This window comes from Bufo bufo, chromosome 4 (assembly GCF_905171765.1).
Source record: "Bufo bufo chromosome 4, aBufBuf1.1, whole genome shotgun sequence".
NCBI lineage: Eukaryota > Metazoa > Chordata > Amphibia > Anura > Bufonidae > Bufo > Bufo bufo.
Genome location: NC_053392.1, coordinates 219,709,636 through 219,727,131, shown reverse-complemented (window position 1 = coordinate 219,727,131; position 17,496 = coordinate 219,709,636).

Here is a 17,496-nt window from a genome sequence, read left to right as displayed (position 1 = left end):
AGGTCTCGCATGGAGGTCCAGTCATTGGTGGTGAAGTGGTGCTGTTCCACCGAGCGACTCACCCGTGCGTGCTGCAGCTGAATTTCCACTATCGCCGGCTGCTGCTCGCACAGTCTGGCCAGCATGTGCAAGGTGGAGTTCCACCTTGTGGGCACGTCGCATATGAGGCGGTGGGCGGGAAGGCCGAAGTTACGCTGCAGCGATGAAAGGCGAGCAGCAGCAGGGTGAGAACGCCGAAAGCGCGCACAGACGGCACACACTTTATGCTGCAGCTCTGACATATCAGGGTAATTTTTAAGGAATCTCTGCACGACCAAATTCAGCACATGCGCCAGACAAGGGATGTGCGTCAAACCGGCTAGTCCCAGAGCTGCTACGAGATTTCGCCATTTATCGCACACCACCAGGCCGGGCTTGAGGCTCACTGGCACCAACCACTCATCGGTCTGTTGTTCAAGGCCCATCCACAGCTCCTGCGCGGTGTGGGGTTTGTCCCCCAAACAGATAAGTTTTAAAACTGCCTGCTGTCGTTTACCCCTGGCTGTGCTGAAGTTGGTGGTCAAGGTGTTACGCTGACCGGATGAGGAGCCGGTAGAGGATGAGGAAGCAGAGTAGGAGGAGGAAGCAACAGGAGGAAAACTGAAACCCAGCCGCCACTGCATTTACCCAGTGTGCTGTTATGGAGATATAACGTCCCTGACCGTGCTTACTGGTCCACGTATCCGTAGTGAGGTGCACCTTGCCACAGATGGCATTGCGCAGTGCACACCTGATTTTGTCCCCTACTTGGTTGTGCAGGGAAGGGATGGCTCTCCTGGAAAAGTAGTGGCGGCTGGGCATGACGTACTGTGGGACAGCCACCACCATAAGGCCTTTAAAACTATCTGTTTCCACCAGACGGAATGACAGCATTTCAAAGGCCAGTAATTTAGAAATGCTGGCATTCAGTGCTAGGGATCGCGGGTGGGTAGGGGGGTACTTCCTCTTCCTCTCCAGCGTTTGGGAGATGGAGAGCTGAATGCTTGCGTGGGACATTGTGGAGATGCTTGGTGACCCAGGTGTTGGTGTTGCTGGCAGATCCTCTGTTTGCGGGGTGGCAGGTGGCACTGTCACTCCAGCGGTGGATGAAGAGGCCGAGACTGCAGCAGAAGAGGAAGCACGAGAAGCCAGAGACCTTTCTTGGTTTTTGAGGTGTCTACTCCACTGCAGCTCGTGCTTTACACTTAAATGCCTGGTCATGCAGGTTGTGCTCAGGTTGAAAACTTTTATGCCTCGCTTCAGGCTATGATAGCACAGCGTGCAATCCACTTGTGTCTTGTCGTCAGCACATTGTCTGAACAACTGCCACGCCAGGGAACTCATTGAAGCTGGTTTTGGTGTGCTCGGTCCCTTGCTGCAGTGGGCAGTAGCAGGCGTACTGTCTAGAGGACGGCCGCTCCGCTTTTGCACCCTGCTTCCTCTTCTGCTGTGCTGGTGGCTCTGTACGACCACCGCCTCTTCCTCCGAACTACATAGGTCACTCGCATGACATTGATTCCATGTGGTATCGAGGACCTCATCGTCCTCCACATCATCTTCCACCCAGTCTTCACCCCTGCATTCCTTGTGGGTCTGCACACTTTCGAAAGCCCCAGCAGTTGGCATCCGAGACGTGCTGCGATGGTCCTCCCATGTACTCATCTTGAAAAATAAGTGGTTGGGCATCAGTGCACTCAATCTCTTCCACTTCTGGGGCAGAGATAGGTGGATGGCCCTGGGAAACCCTGCTAACAGAGTCATCAAAAAGCAGAAGAGACTGCTGCATGACTTGGGGCTCAGACTGCTTGGCTGATTTGCAAGGGGGTGAGGTGAAAGACTGATGGACATCGGCTGCAGGTGCCAACTGTGGTCTTTCAGCAGGAGACTGGGTGGGAGACAATGTGAAGGAACTGGATCCACTGTCAGAAACCCAATCTACTATCGCCTATACTTGTTCAGGCCTCACCATTCGTAGAGCCGCATTAGGCCCCACCAAATACAGCTGAAGGTTCTGTCGCCTACTCGCACCTGAGAAAGGGTTTTCCCTTGTGCGTGTAGCTGGCACAGATCGACCACGTCCTCTCCCTGCAACAGGAGCTCCACCAGCAGCACCACGACCTGGGCCACATCCCTTATTTGACGCTCTCCTCATATTTCTTGAATTTAGGATCTTGCCCTAAATGGGTGTTTAATTAATAGTAGAATAGAACGACAGTATGTACAGGGTGCATCTCACACACCCTGAACCAGACTAGGCCTTCTTTTAATTTTGTTTCGCCAAAATGGCTGTATTTCAAATATCTGAATAGAACCCCTGTATTTAAAGGGTGCATCTCACAATGACATATGCAGCAAAGGCTGAAAAATAAACTTTTTTTGCCCAAACGGGCAACTGAATATGGCAGCATTATATAACCCTGGAATTTCAAACGTCTTGATGCTGGAAGGCCTGAAATATTGTGTATTTTGCCCCACAAAGGATGTTTTATTAATAGAAGAATATAAGCCCTGTATATACAAGGTGTATCTCACACGGCCTGATCCACACTAGGCCGCAATTAAAGATTTGTGCACAAAATGGCGGTATTTCAAATATCTGAATAGTACCTCTGTATTTAAAGGGTGTATCTCACAATGACATATGCAGCAAAGGCTGCCAAATAAACTTTTTTTGCCCAAACGGGTGTTTGTTTAATAACTGAATATGGCAGCAGTATATAACCCTGGAATTTCAAACGTCTTGATGCTGCAAGGCCTTAAAAATTTGTGTATTTTGCCCCAAATAGGGTGTTTAGCCCTGTATATACACAGTGTATCTCACACGGCCTGACCCACACTAGGATTCAATTAAAGATTTGTGCACAAAATGGCGGTATTTCAAATATATGAATAGAACCTGTCACAAGTTGGAGGTCCCAGGAGAGACCTCCGCGTTGTCAAGCAAAAACATACAGCAAAACGGTACAGTCACAACAGAGTTTATTGCACAAACAGAATCCAAGGAGGGAAGCACAGGGAAATTAAGAGCTATATGTACCGTCCGCACAGTGGGAGGAAAACCCCCACTGCGCCACTGTCTAGTAATACTCCAGAGGGGCGTGACTAAGCAACTCCTGGTATTCACTAGGGCCCCAGATGGTAGGGTTAGGCTTTGCCGCAGGGAGTTGCCAGGGTCCACTCTGGAGCGTGAACTAGACAGTGACAACAGGAGCAAACGGACAACAGGTACCAGAAGGTTACGACGGTACATAGGCAAACATAAACAAGCAAATACAAGCAGGCAACTGAAAACACAAGCAGGAGTTCACGCAAGGGAGCAGGAGTGGCAACGAGCAGAGAAGGACTAGCTCCACCAGTGGTATACTGCGTGGCCTTGCCCATAACACTCTGCAGCAAGGCACGCTGCAGCAAGGGTTTGCTGAACAGAGACAATTGAATACACACAAGGTGACTCAAACATAACTGGCAGAACAGATAACAGAAACACAGGAAAGAGGACGGCAATGAACAAGTAGGAAACCCACAGAGCACAGACAGACACGGATCCCATGGGTCAGCAGCATGGGAGAGTGAGTACAAACAAGGAGCAGGACAAGACAACACACCCTAGGAGAGCTGACACAGAACTGAGGAAACCTCAGCCTTAGGTCTCACGCACACGACAGTATTTTTTCACGGTCTGCAAAACAGGGTTATGTTGGTCCGTGATCCATGACCGTTTTTTCATCCGTGGGTCTTCCTTGATTTTTGGAGGATCCACGGACATGAAAAAAATGTCGTTTTGGTGTCCGCCTGGCCGTGCGGAGACAAACGGATCCGTCCTGACTTACAATGCAAGTCAATGGGGACGGATCCGTTTGACGTTGACACAATATGGTGCAATTGCAAACGGATCCGTCCCCATTGACTTTAAATGTAAAGTCAGGAGTCCCTATTATACCATCGGATCGGAGTTTTCTCCAACCCGATGGTATATTTTAACTTGAAGCGTCCCCATCACCATGGGAACGCCTCTATGTTAGAATATACCATCGGATTTGAGTTAGATCGTGAAACTCATATCCGACAGTATATTCTAACACAGAGGCTGTTAAAGGGGATATTAATTATTGATATTTATGCAAATCTCAATAATTAATATTCATAAATAGGCGTGAGTCGTCTTCTGGTAACTCCGCCTATTTATGCCTTACTTAACAACAAAACACTACTGATTGCCCTACGCTACTCACTAAACTAGCTGCTTGCGCCTTACTAACTACCGCTAGTAACCACAAGTTACACAATAGGTATAAATAACACCGTATTTATTAATTCTTACAGAACATAACACATGTAGTACACTGATAATACAGTACCACAATACACTACAACTATTGCTGTGGCGACTTACTAATACAAAGGAATATAAATGTTTATAACTATATATATCTATATCAAGGGAATAGACATATATAGTTATAGCGGCACACAGCAATATGAGTATACACACTATAACAACACACTAATACGGTTCTGACTACACTAACACAGCCCCAAGTCCTCCCCAAAATCTAACTACAATGGCAATAATACACATACATACACTTTACCAGCAGCCCACCCAATCTTGACAATATACTATCCCTACGGGAAATGACAAGGGGTTATTACGGATATATGAGGGATGACCTGGGGGAACACAGGGGATATTAGGAGAAAAGGGGGACTCAGGGCAGGAGAAGGTAAGGGTAACCAAGGGATCAGGGGGTGAAGGCATATGTATGTAAGGGTATAGAGGGATTAGGGGTAACCAAGGGGATAAGGGGTGTATCAAGGGTCCAGGGGGGGGTACGTTGGTGGTAGCAAGGGTTAACAGGAAGGGTTCATTGGTGGTAGAGGGAATATTGTATGGGTGGAAATAGGGTAGAATACGGGTTATAAATATGGTAGATAATAAGGGTTATAGTATGGGGGGAATAAGGGTTAATATTGTATGGGGGAGCGAGGGTTAAATATTATAATGATACTTAGGGTATTATGCTCAACGTCCAGGGGGGCTCGTTTGTCCAGGGATGATCCTCTCCGGCTGGGGCTCGTTTCAAAAGGTGCCTCAGCGTAGCGCCGCCGGACTATTTAAGTTTGGCGGCGCTCGCTCCCGAGGCAGCTCGTCCAGAACACGTGGGCCGGCGCGGTGATATGACGTCACCGCGCCGGCCCGCGCATCCCGGAGCGCGCTTCCAGGCGGAGGGTTCCTTTGATCCTCCATGCGGTGCGATAATTATCGCGCCGGAGGTGTGCAGATAACAGAGGGAGGGACGTTTGTTTCCCTCTCTCTGTTATGTTAACTATCCCCAACGGCTGGGGATAGTTAAATACCAAAAGGCATCGGATCTCTATTGATCCTATGCCTTTTGAGGTCACCAGAGGCTGGACATAATTGTCCAGCCATCTGGTGACCTTCTCATCCCCTGCAGAGATGCAGGAGGAGGGGGGGGGGGACATCTTGTTCTTATATTATATGTGTATGGATGCTTGGGGCACATCCATACACATATATATACACATATAGATATATTTATAAGTATATGCATATTCATGGATGTTTGGGGCACATCCAGAAATATGCATACACACACACACATAAGTGACAATAAGCCCATCCATATATATACTGTACATAGAGATGTATGCCTGTCAAGGGGGCCTACATACATCTCCATGTACAGTTGCAAGAAAAAGTATGTGAACCCTTTGGAATGATATGGATTTCGGCACAAATTGGTCATAAAATGTGATCTGATCTTCATCTAAGTCACAACAATAGATAATCACAGTCTGCTTAAACTAATAACACACAAAGAATTAAATGTTACCATGTTTTTATCATGAACACACCATGTAAACATTCACAGTGCAGGTGGAAAAAGTATGTGAACCCTTGGATTTAATAACTGGTTGAACCTCCTTTGGCAGCAATAACTTCAACCAAACGTTTCCTACAGTTGCAGATCAGACGTGCACAACTGTCAGGAGTAATTCTTGACCATTCCTCTTTACAGAACTGTTTCAGTACAGCAATATTCTTGGGATGTCTGGTGTGAATCACTTTCTTGAGGTAATGCCACCGCATCTCAATCGGGTTGAGGTCAGGACTCTGACTGGGCCACTCCAGAAGGCGTATTTTCTTCTGTTTAAGCCATTCTGTTGTTTATTTACTTCTATGCTTTAGGTCGTTGTCCTTTTGCAACACCCATCTTCTGTTAAGCTTCAGCTGGTGGACAGGTGGCCTTAAGTTCTCCTGCAAAATGTCTTGATAAACTTGGGAATTCATTTTTCCTTCGATGATAGCAATCCGTCCAGGCCCTGACGCAGCAAAGCAGCCCCAAACCATGATGCCCCCACCACCATACTTCACAGTTGGGATGAGGATTTGATGTTGGTGTGCTGTGCCTCTTTTTCTCCACATATAGTGTTGTGTGTTTCTTCCAAACAACTCAACTTTGGTTTCATCTGTCAACAGAATATTTTGCCAGTACTGCTGTGGACCATCTAGGTGCTCTTGTGCAAACTGTAAACGTGCAGCAATGTTTTTTTTGGACAGCAGTGGCTTCCTCTGTGGTATCCTCCCATGAAATCCATTCTTGTTTAGTGTTTTACGTATCGTAGATTCGCTAACAGGGATGTTAGCATATGCCAGAGACTTTTGTAAGTCTTTAGCTGACACTCTAGGATTCTTCTTCACCTCATTGAGCAGTCTGCGCTGTGCTCTTGAAGTCATCATTACAGGACGGCCACTCCTAGGGAGAGTAGCAGCAGTGCTGAACTTTCTCCATTTATAGACAATTTGTTTTACCGTGGACTGATGAACAGCAAGGCTTTTGGAGATACTTTTATAACCCTTTCCAGCTTTATGCAAGTCAACAGATCTTCTGAGAGCTCTTTTGTGCGAGGCACCTTTTACATCAGGCAATGCTTCTTGTGAAAAGCAAACCCAGAACTGGTGTGTGTTTTTTATAGGGCAGGGCAGCTGTAACCAACACCTCCAATCTCATCTCATTGATTGGACTCCAGTTGGCTGACACCTCACTCCAATTAGCTCTTGGAGATGCTATTAGTCTAGGGGTTCACATACTTTTTCCACCTGCACTGTGAATGCTTACATGGTGTGTTCAATAAAAACATGGTAACATTTAATTCTTTGTGTGTTATTAGTTTAAGCAAACTGTGATTGTCTATTGTTGTGACTTAGATGAAGATCAGATCACATTTTATAACCAATTTGTGCAGAAATCCATATCATTCCAAAGGGTTCACATACTTTTTCTTGCAACTGTATATCCACCGGTCCCACCTGGATGGGCCCACAGCCAAGGGCCAATATACATGTATATATGTCAGGGCATATATACATATATATTTAAATATAACACTTCCCTCAACAGAGGCGTTCCCATAGTGATGGGGACGCTTCAAGTTGGAATATACTACGAACTGTGTACATGACTTCCCCCTGCTGCCTGGCAGCACCCGATCTCTTACAGGGGGCTGTGATCAGCACAATTAACCCCTCAGGTGCCGCACCTGAAGGGGATAATTGTGCGTATCATAGCCCCCTGTAAGAGATCAGGGGCTGCCAGGCAGCAGTGGGCAGACCCCCCTCCCTCCCCAGTTTAAATATCATTGGTGGCCAGTGTGCACCCCCCCGGCCCCCCCTCCCTCCCTCTATTGTATTATCATTGGTGGCCAGTGTGCACCACCCCCCCGCCCCCCCTCCCTCTATTGTATTATCATTGGTGGCCAGTGTGCGCCCCCCCCCGGCCCTCCCTCTATTGTATTATCATTGGTGGCCAGTGTGTGGCCTGACCCCGGCCCCCCCTCCCTCCCTCTATTGTATTATCATTGGTGGCCAGTGTGCGCCCCCCCGGCCCCCTCTCTATTGTATTAATATCATTGGTGGCCAGTGTGTGGCCTGCCCTCGACCCCCCCCCCCCCGATAATTGGTGGCAGCGGAGAGTTCCGATCGGAGTCCCAGTTTTATCGCTGGGGCTCCGATCGGTAACCATGGCAACCAGGACGCTACTGCAGTCCTGGTTGCCATGGTTACTTAGCAATATTAGAAGCATCATACTTACCTGCTGCGCTGTCTGTGACCGGCCGGGAGCTTCTCCTACTGGTAAGTGACAGGTCTGTGCGGCGCATTGCTTAATGATCTGTCACTTACCAGTAGGAGGAGCTCCCGGCCGGTCACAGACCGGCAGCAGGTAAGTATGATGCTTCTAATATTGCTAAGTATTAGGGGGGGGGAGAGGGGAGGCCTCACACTGGCCACCAATGATATTAATACAATAGAGGGGGGGCCGGGGGGGGGCGCACACTGACCACCAATGATAATACAATAAAGGGAGGGAAGGGGGGGGGCGCCGCACACTGGCTACCAATGATAATACAATAAAGGGAGGGAGGGGGAGCCGGGGGGGCCGCACACTGTGCCACCAATGATATTAATACAATAGAGGGAGGGGGGGCCGGGGGGGGCCGCACTGGCCACCAATGAAATTAAAACTGGGGAGGGGGGTGTGCCCCCTGCTGCCTGGCAGCCCCTGATCTCTTACAGGGGGCTATAATACGCACAATTAACCCCTTCAGGTATAGGATACACGGATCACGGAGGCGGATGACAAACGGTGCATTTTCCGAGTTTTCAACGGACCCATTGAAAGTCAATGGGTACGCAGAAAATCACGGAAAACGGAACGGCCACGGGTGCACACAACGGTCGTGTGCATGAGGCCTTATATACAGGTTCCATGGGTGCAGCAGAGAGGCCACACCCATGGAGCAGACAGAGAGGATTAACTCCAGATAGGAACACAGGGGAGTTAACCCATAATGAACCACAAGCAACACACAGGAACGGAGCTGCAGTGAGAGCATAGACAGAAGGTCACAGCCAGAGGTAACGACTGTGACAGAACCCCTGTATTTAAAGGGTGTATCTCACAATGACATCTGCAGCAAAGGCAGCCTAATAAACTTTTTCTGCCCAAACGGGTGTTTGTTTAATAGCTGAATATGGCAGCAGTATATAACCCTGGAATTTCAAACGTCTTGATGCTGCAAGGCATGAAAAATTGTGTATTTTGCCCCAAAAAGGGTGTTTTATTAATAGAGAATATAAGCCCTGTATATACAGGGTGTATCTCACACGGCCTGACCCACACTAGGCCGCAATTAAAGATTTGTGCACAAAATGGCGGTATTTCAAATATCTGAATAGAACCCCTGTATTTAAAGGGTGTATCTCCCAATGGCATATGCAGCAAAGACTGCCAAATAAACCTTTTTTTGCCCAAACAGGTGTTTGTTTAATAACTGAATATGGCAGCAGTTGTCACGGCGGACAGGATCTCAGATACACAGACAACCAAATACACAAGTGTCTAGGCTAGATGCTAGGGAAAGGTCACCTCCTAGCACATCCCTGACTTCTCTCCCTATGCTGCTAAGCCCACATTCAGACCTTGATGGTAGGAATGATGTGTCCTCGTGCCTGGACTGCAAACACCCTAGAATCCCTGAGATGGTGAAAGGGGAGAAGGGGCAGAAGACACACAAATAGCCTAGACCGCAAACAACACAAACAGAAACCAAACTTATCTGAGCTGGAACAGACAATCCTTCCTTCCTTGAATCCAAGGCCAGACTGAATTCTATAACCCGCATGGCCCTCTGGGAGTGAAGGCAATTTAAGCCAATGACCCCAACCAGAGCACCTGAAGGAAGGCGGATACAGCATGATTCCAAAACAAACAAAAGGTTAGACACGTGCTGCCAATCAGACAGACCTCCGCACACCGTCCGAGCAGGGCATGACAGCAGTATATAACCCTGGAATTTCAGACATCTTGATGCTGCAAGGCCTGAAAAATTGTGTATTTTGCCCCACAAAGGTTGTTTTTTTAATAGAAGAATATAAGCCCTGTATATATAGGGTGTATCTCACACGGCCTGACCCACACTAGGCCGCAATTAAAGATTTGTGCACAAAATGGCGGTATTTCAAATATCTGAATAGAACCGCTGTATTTAAAGGGTGTATCTCACAATGACATATGCAGCAAAGCCTGCCAAATAAACTTTTTTTTGCCCTAATGGGTGTTTGTTTAATAACTGAATATGAAAAGAAAGATCCCAGCAGACGAGTCTTCAATGCTTGCAAAGTTTTAATGCCTGTAACAATAGTCCATCAAAGGGACGCGTTTCGGCTCAATTGCCTTTCTCAACAAAACGGTTTTGTTGAGAAAGGCAATTGAGCCGAAACGCGTCCCTTTGATGGACTATTGTTACAGGCATTAAAACTTTGCAAGCATTGAAGACTCGTCTGCTGGGATCTTTCTTTTCATCACACGTGGTAATTATCCTATCCCGTGCGGCGAGCACCTCAGCGTGTGCCGGCCAAACTCCTTGCTAATAACTGAATATGACAGCAGTATATAACCCTTGAATTTCACACGTATTGATGCTCCAAGGGCTGTAAAATAGTGTATTTTGGCCAAAAAGTGTGTTTTTAAAAACCCAGAAAATTATGGCTGTATTTCTAGCTTAAATTGCACACTGACTAATCCAGATGTTGTATATTACCAAAAAAGTGTTTTTTTTACTAACAGAATATGAAAGCTGTATATAACGTTTGAATTTCACACGTCCAGATGCAGCTAAGGATGTAAAATAGTGTATTTTGCACAAAAAGGGCGTTTTAAAAAACCCAGAAAATTATGCCTGTATTTCTAGCTAAAATTGCACACTGACTAATCCTGCAAATGCACCAGATGTTGTATGTTGCCAAAAAAGGGTGATTTTTTTTACAACCAGATTATTAGTGCAGTTTTTCAAGCTTGGATTAGAATGTCACAAAAGCTCAGATGCAGTGCTGGTGCACTGAGCTTGCATAAAATGGCCGCCGCCCACCTAAGTAACAAACGGATAAAAGTTGTTGTTTTTTGGTCAATGGGCTCAGGGCAGGGCAAAAAGATTGTGCCCTGCACCCACACAACTAATTGTATGTAGATCGCTGAGTTAGATTCTCTCCTATTCTCTCCCATAAATCACCAGTCCAGCAGCATCCTCTCCCTACACTTGTAACAGCAGAGTGACGTGCAGCGCTACGTGACTCAAGCTTATATAGAGGCTGGGTCACATGCTGCACTGGTCAATCACAGCCATACCATTAGTGAGCATGGCTGTGATAGCTTCTAAGGTCAGACAGTTAAACGCTTGTTGATTGGCTGCTCTGCGCAGAGAAATCGCGCAGAACACCGAACCCGAACTTTTACTGAAATGTTCGGGTTCGAGTCCAAAAATCTTAAAGTTCGGTACGAACCCGAACTTTACAGTTCGGGTTCGCTCAACCCTAGTAGTAACCCAACATTACACTTTGAATGGAGGTGTGCTTCCTGTTTCATTCAAAGTGCTAGTTCCAGTGCAGGTTTTTTTGCCACTCTACATTGCAAAGGGTGGAATTTGCTGGGGAGAACTGCAGCATAAATTGACATGCTGCAGATTTACAATTTGCACCACAGGTCAGTTGTCACGAGGGTGTCAAGAGCCACGCCTGACTCCGTTATACCCGGGGTCAGGAAGTCGCAGCGGATGGCTGCGCGCTCTATGTCTAAAAACAGTGCTGTTTATTAATGGTAGCTTTCTGGGTTTGCCTTGCAATCCTTTTTGGCTCACTCAGGGATCCGTAGCTTCTCCTCCTCAGCTGTTTCTTGTCCAGCAATCCCAACCTCCTTATATTCCCATCTCTCACTTCTCTGGTTGCCAGATATAGAGCTTCCTGCCTGGACTTCTATACTGACCCACTGGAGCTGTGTAGCTGTTTTCCCTGGTTGTTGTTCCAGAACGTTACCCTCCGGATCCCTGTTGGGCCTTGGTGGTCTGCTGTTGTCGCCCACCTGGGATTATATGTTTGTCTGTATTGTCTGTCCTCTCCTTGGTGTTTTCCTTTTAGTGTCAGTGGTGCGGACTAGTGATCCCACCGCCCCGTTCACTACATAGGGCTCATCTTAGGGAAAGCCAGGGTTTAGGCACGTGATCCGCGTACGGGTGAGGAACCCGTCTAGGGACGTCAGGGCAATCAGGTGCCAGCCGCAAGGTGAGTCAGGGGTCACCACCTTTCCCTCTCCCTTGGACAGGGCCTTCCCATTTCCCTCCCTTTGCGTGACGCCGGTCATTACATTATATCTGGCCCTTATTTTGTGTAGGTAAAAAAAACAAAAAAAAAAAACACTTTTTCTTTCTACCTACTTAGAATTCAGTATGGATCCAATTGCTGCTTTGTCAAAGCAACTTCAAGGCCTGTCTTTGGAGGTGGCAGGATTGAAGGCGTCGATCCTCCAGCAACAGCAGCAATTGCAACAGACCGCAAGCCCAGCGGTTGCTACAGGTAACCAGGTTGTTGCGGAACCCAAGGTTGCTCTTCCTGACAGATTTTCTGGGGGAAGGGACAAATTTGTAACGTTCCGTGAGGCCTGTAAATTATATTTTAAGCTGCGCCCTTACTCCTCTGGTAATGAAGAACAGCGGGTGGGGGTTGTTATTTCCCTGCTGCAGGGGGACCCGCAATCCTGGGCGTTCTCTTTACCCACTGATTCCCAGGCTCTCCGGTCAGTGGATGAATTTTTTGGGGCCTTGGGTCTCATATATGGCTGAATCAAAATTACGGAGACTCCTACAGGGAGAGCGGCCAGTAGAGGAGTATTGCTCAGAGTTCCGTAGGTGGGCTACGGATACCCAATGGAACGACCCGGCTCTCAGGAGTCAGTTCTGCTCTGGGTTATCCGAAAGGATTAAGGATGCGCTTGCGCTGTATGAGACTCCTTTTTCCCTTGATGCGGTGATGTCCCTTTCTATCAGAATAGATAGACGTCTTAGGGACAGATTGAAAAATCCGGAGCAATTGGTAACCCCTCCCAAGCAGCAGTTAGTCTGTACGGACTTGGACGAACCTATGCAGCTAGGAGGAACTACTCGTCAGGTCCGTCCTCCTGAGGCTCGCCGTAGGCGTGGGGTTTGTTTTTTCTGTGGGGAGAGGGGTCATTTTATTAATGTCTGTCCTTCCGTCGGAAAACTACTAACCCCAGGCTGTGTGGAGGATGTCAGCCGGGGGGTATACGTTTCCTCCATACGAACATCGCAATTTGTGTTGCCAGCGGTTGTTGTTTTTGGCGTTAAGACGGAGACTATTTCTTTTTTTCTAGACAGTGGAGCAGGAGTAAATTTGATAGATGCCCATTTTGCCCAAACTATGGGTTTGTCTCTCTGTACGCTACAGAGACCTATTCCCATATTCGCTATTGATTCTGTTCCTCTGTCTCAGAGAAACCTCACTCACATTGTCCATAACTTACACCTTCGGGTAGGGGACCACCATAACGAGTTGCTTTTATGTTATGTTCTGGAGGGGCTTCCCACTCCGGTGGTGTTGGGTCTTCCCTGGTTGGTAGCGCACAATCCAGTGGTGGATTGGCAGGCCAGGGAGATATTGGAGTGGAGTGAGCAGTGCAGAGAAAATTGCTTAAATAGCAATTGCTTAGTCGCCTCCTTAGCTACCCTACCTACATTTGTTTAGGACTTTGAGGACGTTTTTTCTGAAAAGGGTTGTCAGAAGTTACCACCTCACCGTCCTTATGATTGCCCGGTTAACCTGATTCCTGGTGCAAAATTACCCAAGACCAGGTTATATAATCTTTCGGGTCCAGAGAGACAAGCTATGAAAGATTATATCTCCGAGAGCTTGGCTAAGGGATACATCAGACCCTCTTCTTCACCCGTGGCTGCAGGGTTTTTCTTTGTTAAAATGAAAGATGGGGGCCTGCGTCCTTGCCTAGATTTTCGCGAATTAAACCGGATAACCATCCGAGACCCATACCCTCTTCCTCTCATTCCTGACCTGTTTAATCAGATTGCGGGTGTTAGGTGGTTCTCCAAACTTGATCTTAGGGGGGCCTACAATCTGATTCGTATCAAGGAAGGGGATGAGTGGAAGACAGCTTTTAACACCCCTGAGGGGCATTATGAAAATCTAGTCATGCCCTTCGGTCTGACCAATGCTCCTGCTGTCTTCCAACATTTCATTAATGACATTTTTGGTCATCTTATCGGCAGGTTTGTGGTGATATACCTAGATGATATTTTAATTTATTCGTCGGATCTGAAAACACATGAGGTGTATGTCAGACAGGTACTGCAGGTCCTACGGACGAATAAATTATATGCTAAAATTGAAAAGTGTGTTTTCGCCGTTCAGGAAATACAGTTCCTAGGTTATTTATTATCTGCTTCAGGTTTCTGTATGGATCCTAGGAAGGTCCAGGCAATTTTAGATTGGGATCTTCCTGAGAACCTCAAAGCACTGCAACGGTTCTTGGGCTTTGCAAATTTCTATAGAAAATTCATTAAAAATTATTCGGTGATTGTAAAACCTCTTACTGACATGACTAGGAAGGGGACTGATTTTTCTAAATGGTCTGACGCCGCTAAAATTGCTTTTTCCTCTCTAAAAGAGAGGTTTACCTCGGCACCTGTACTAATCCAACCTGATGTCTCCCAGCCTTTTATTGTTGAAGTAGATGCGTCAGAGGTGGGAGTGGGGGCTGTGCTGTGTCAGGGTCCGTCTCCTGGCAAATGGCGTCCTTGTGCGTTCTTTTCTAAAAAACTATCTGCAGCAGAGAAGAACTATGATATTGCCAATAGGGAACTATTAGCTATTAAACTATTGTTTGAAGAATGGCGTCACTTTTTAGAGGGGGCAATCCACCCCGTCACTGATTATGGACCACAAAAACCTTCTGTACCTCGAATCAGCTAAGCGTCTCACCCCTAGACAAGCTAGGTGGTCGCTATTTTTTACCAGGTTTAACTTTGTTATTACCTATCGTCCTTGGGCAAAAAATACCAAGGCAGATGCACTATCTTGTTGTTTCCCTGGAGGGGGTAATGTGAGTGATCCGGTACCCATTCTACAAAGAGGAGTGGTTGTCTCTGCGGTACACTCTGTTCTGGAGGGGAAGGTGTTAGAGGCCCCTGTCTTTTGCCCCTCAGAGAAATTGTTTGTACCGTTAAACCTGCGCCTCGAATTATTAAAGGGACATCATAATTCGGCACTTGCTGGGCACCCGGGTAGTAAAGCAACCTTGGAGCTATTGTCTCGTCGTTTTTGGTGGCCAAGGTTGCGTCAGGATGTAATGGATTTTGTGTCTTCCTGTTCTACTTGTGCGCGCGCGAAAGTCTCTCATACACGTGCTGCAGGGTCTTTATTGCCACTTGTCATTCCCAATAGGCCATGGACACATCTGTCAATGGATTTTATCACTGACTTACCTTTGTCTGCGGGTAAAACAGTTATCTTGGTAGTAGTGGACAGGTTTAGCAAAATGGTACACTTCATTGCGTTACCCGCACTACCTAATGCTAAGACTCTTGCTCAGGTATTCATCAGTGAAATCGTGAAGCTTCACGGGGTCCCTTCCGATGTTGTTTCGGATGGGGGAACCCAGTTTATTTCAAAATTTTGGAAAGCTTTTTGTTCCCGTTTGGGGGTACACTTGTCCTTTTTCCTCAGCTTTCCATCCTCAGTCGAATGGACAGACTGAGCGTACCAACCAAAACCTTGAGACATATCTAAGATGTTTTGTGTCTGAAAACCAAGAGTTGTGGTCATCATATTTACCGTTAGCCGAGTTTGCCATAAATAATCGCCGTCAGGAATCTACTGGCAAGTCACCATTTCTTGGTGCATATGGTTTTCATCCCCAATTCTGTACTTTCAAAGAGGGGGGGGTCTTCTGGGGTTCCCGAAGAGGAACGGTTTTCGTCATCTCTTTCTTCTGTATGGCAGAAAGTGCAAGCTAATTTGAAAAATATGGGAGGTAAATATAAATGCATGGCTGATAAGAGACGGTCGCCAGGTCCGGACCTAGGAGTGAATGACTATGTGTGGTTGTCTACTAGGAATATTAAATTAAAGGTTCCCTCTTGGAAACTGGGTCCTAGGTTCATTGGCCCTTACAAAATAGTAGCCATCATTAACCCCGTGGCTTTTCGCCTGGAGCTACCTCAGACTTTTAAAATCCATAACGTCTTCCATAAGTCGTTACTCAAGAAGTATGTTCCACCTCTAGAACCGTCACCGCTGCCACCTCCTCCTGTTGTTGTGGATGGTAATCTAGAGTTTCAAATATCCAAAATTGTTGATTCTCGTCGGGTCCGCCGCTCTCTTCAATATCTGGTGCATTGGAGGGGTTACGGTCCCGAGGAAAGAATGTGGGTTCCAGCGTCTGAGGTAAGCGCCAACAGGTTAGTTCGGGCTTTTCATGCCTCTCATCCTGAGAGACCTAGTCCTGAGTGTCCGGAGGCCCCTCGTAGAGAGGGGGGTACGGTCACGAGGGTGTCAAGAGCCACGCCTGACTCCGTTATACCCAGGGTCAGGAAGTCGCAGCGGGTGGCTGCGCGCTCTATGTCTAAAAACAGTGCTGTTTATTAATGGTAGCTTTCTGGGTTTGCCTTGCAATCCTTTTTGGCTCACTCAGGGATCCGTAGCTTCTCCTCCTCAGCTGTTTCTTGTCCAGCAATCCCAACCTCCTTATATTCCCATCTCTCACTTCTCTGGTTGCCAGATATAGAGCTTCCTGCCTAGACTTCTATACTGACCCACTGGAGCTGTGTAGCTGTGTTCCCTGGTTGTTGTTCCAGAACGTTACCCTCCGGATCCCTGTTGGGCCTTGGTGGTCTGCTGTTGTCGCCCACCTGGGATTATATGTTTGTCTGTATTGTCTGTCCTCTCCTTGGTGTTTTCCTCTTAGTGTCAGTGGTGCGGACTAGTGATCCCACCGCCCCGTTCACTACATAGGGCTCATCTTAGGGAAAGCCAGGGTTTAGGCACGTGATCGGCGTACGGGTGAGGAACCCGTCTAGGGACGTCAGGGCAGTCAGGTGCCAGCCGCAAGGTGAGTCAGGGGTCACCACCTTTCCCTCTCCCTTGGACAGGGCCTTCCCATTTCCCTCCCTTTGCGTGACGCCGGTCATTACATCAGTTTACGCTATGATTTTTGTATGTAGCGTGGGGATAAAATTTCTTAAAATCTCATTCACTTTGCTGGTAATGTTCAACACTGCAAAAATCTGTGACGGCAAATCCGTAGCCATTCCGTCATGTGTGAACCCAGCCTAAATGTGGAATCTGTGCTACACTGTGGACTGACCGCTGCATTTACAGCAGATGCAGTATGTTTTTACATCTACTATGCAGCGTATGCTGTAACTGCTGCAGTCAGTCCACGGTGTAGCACATATTCCACAGTCAGACTGGTTTTCAAAGGTTGACCTTTGAAATTTTGCTGCATATTCGCACAACAGTAGCAGGTCCACATGTGGATTCAAAGGGTCCAATTTCTGTGCAGCTTACCTCCCACAGTTTCTGCATGGAAACAGTGTCAA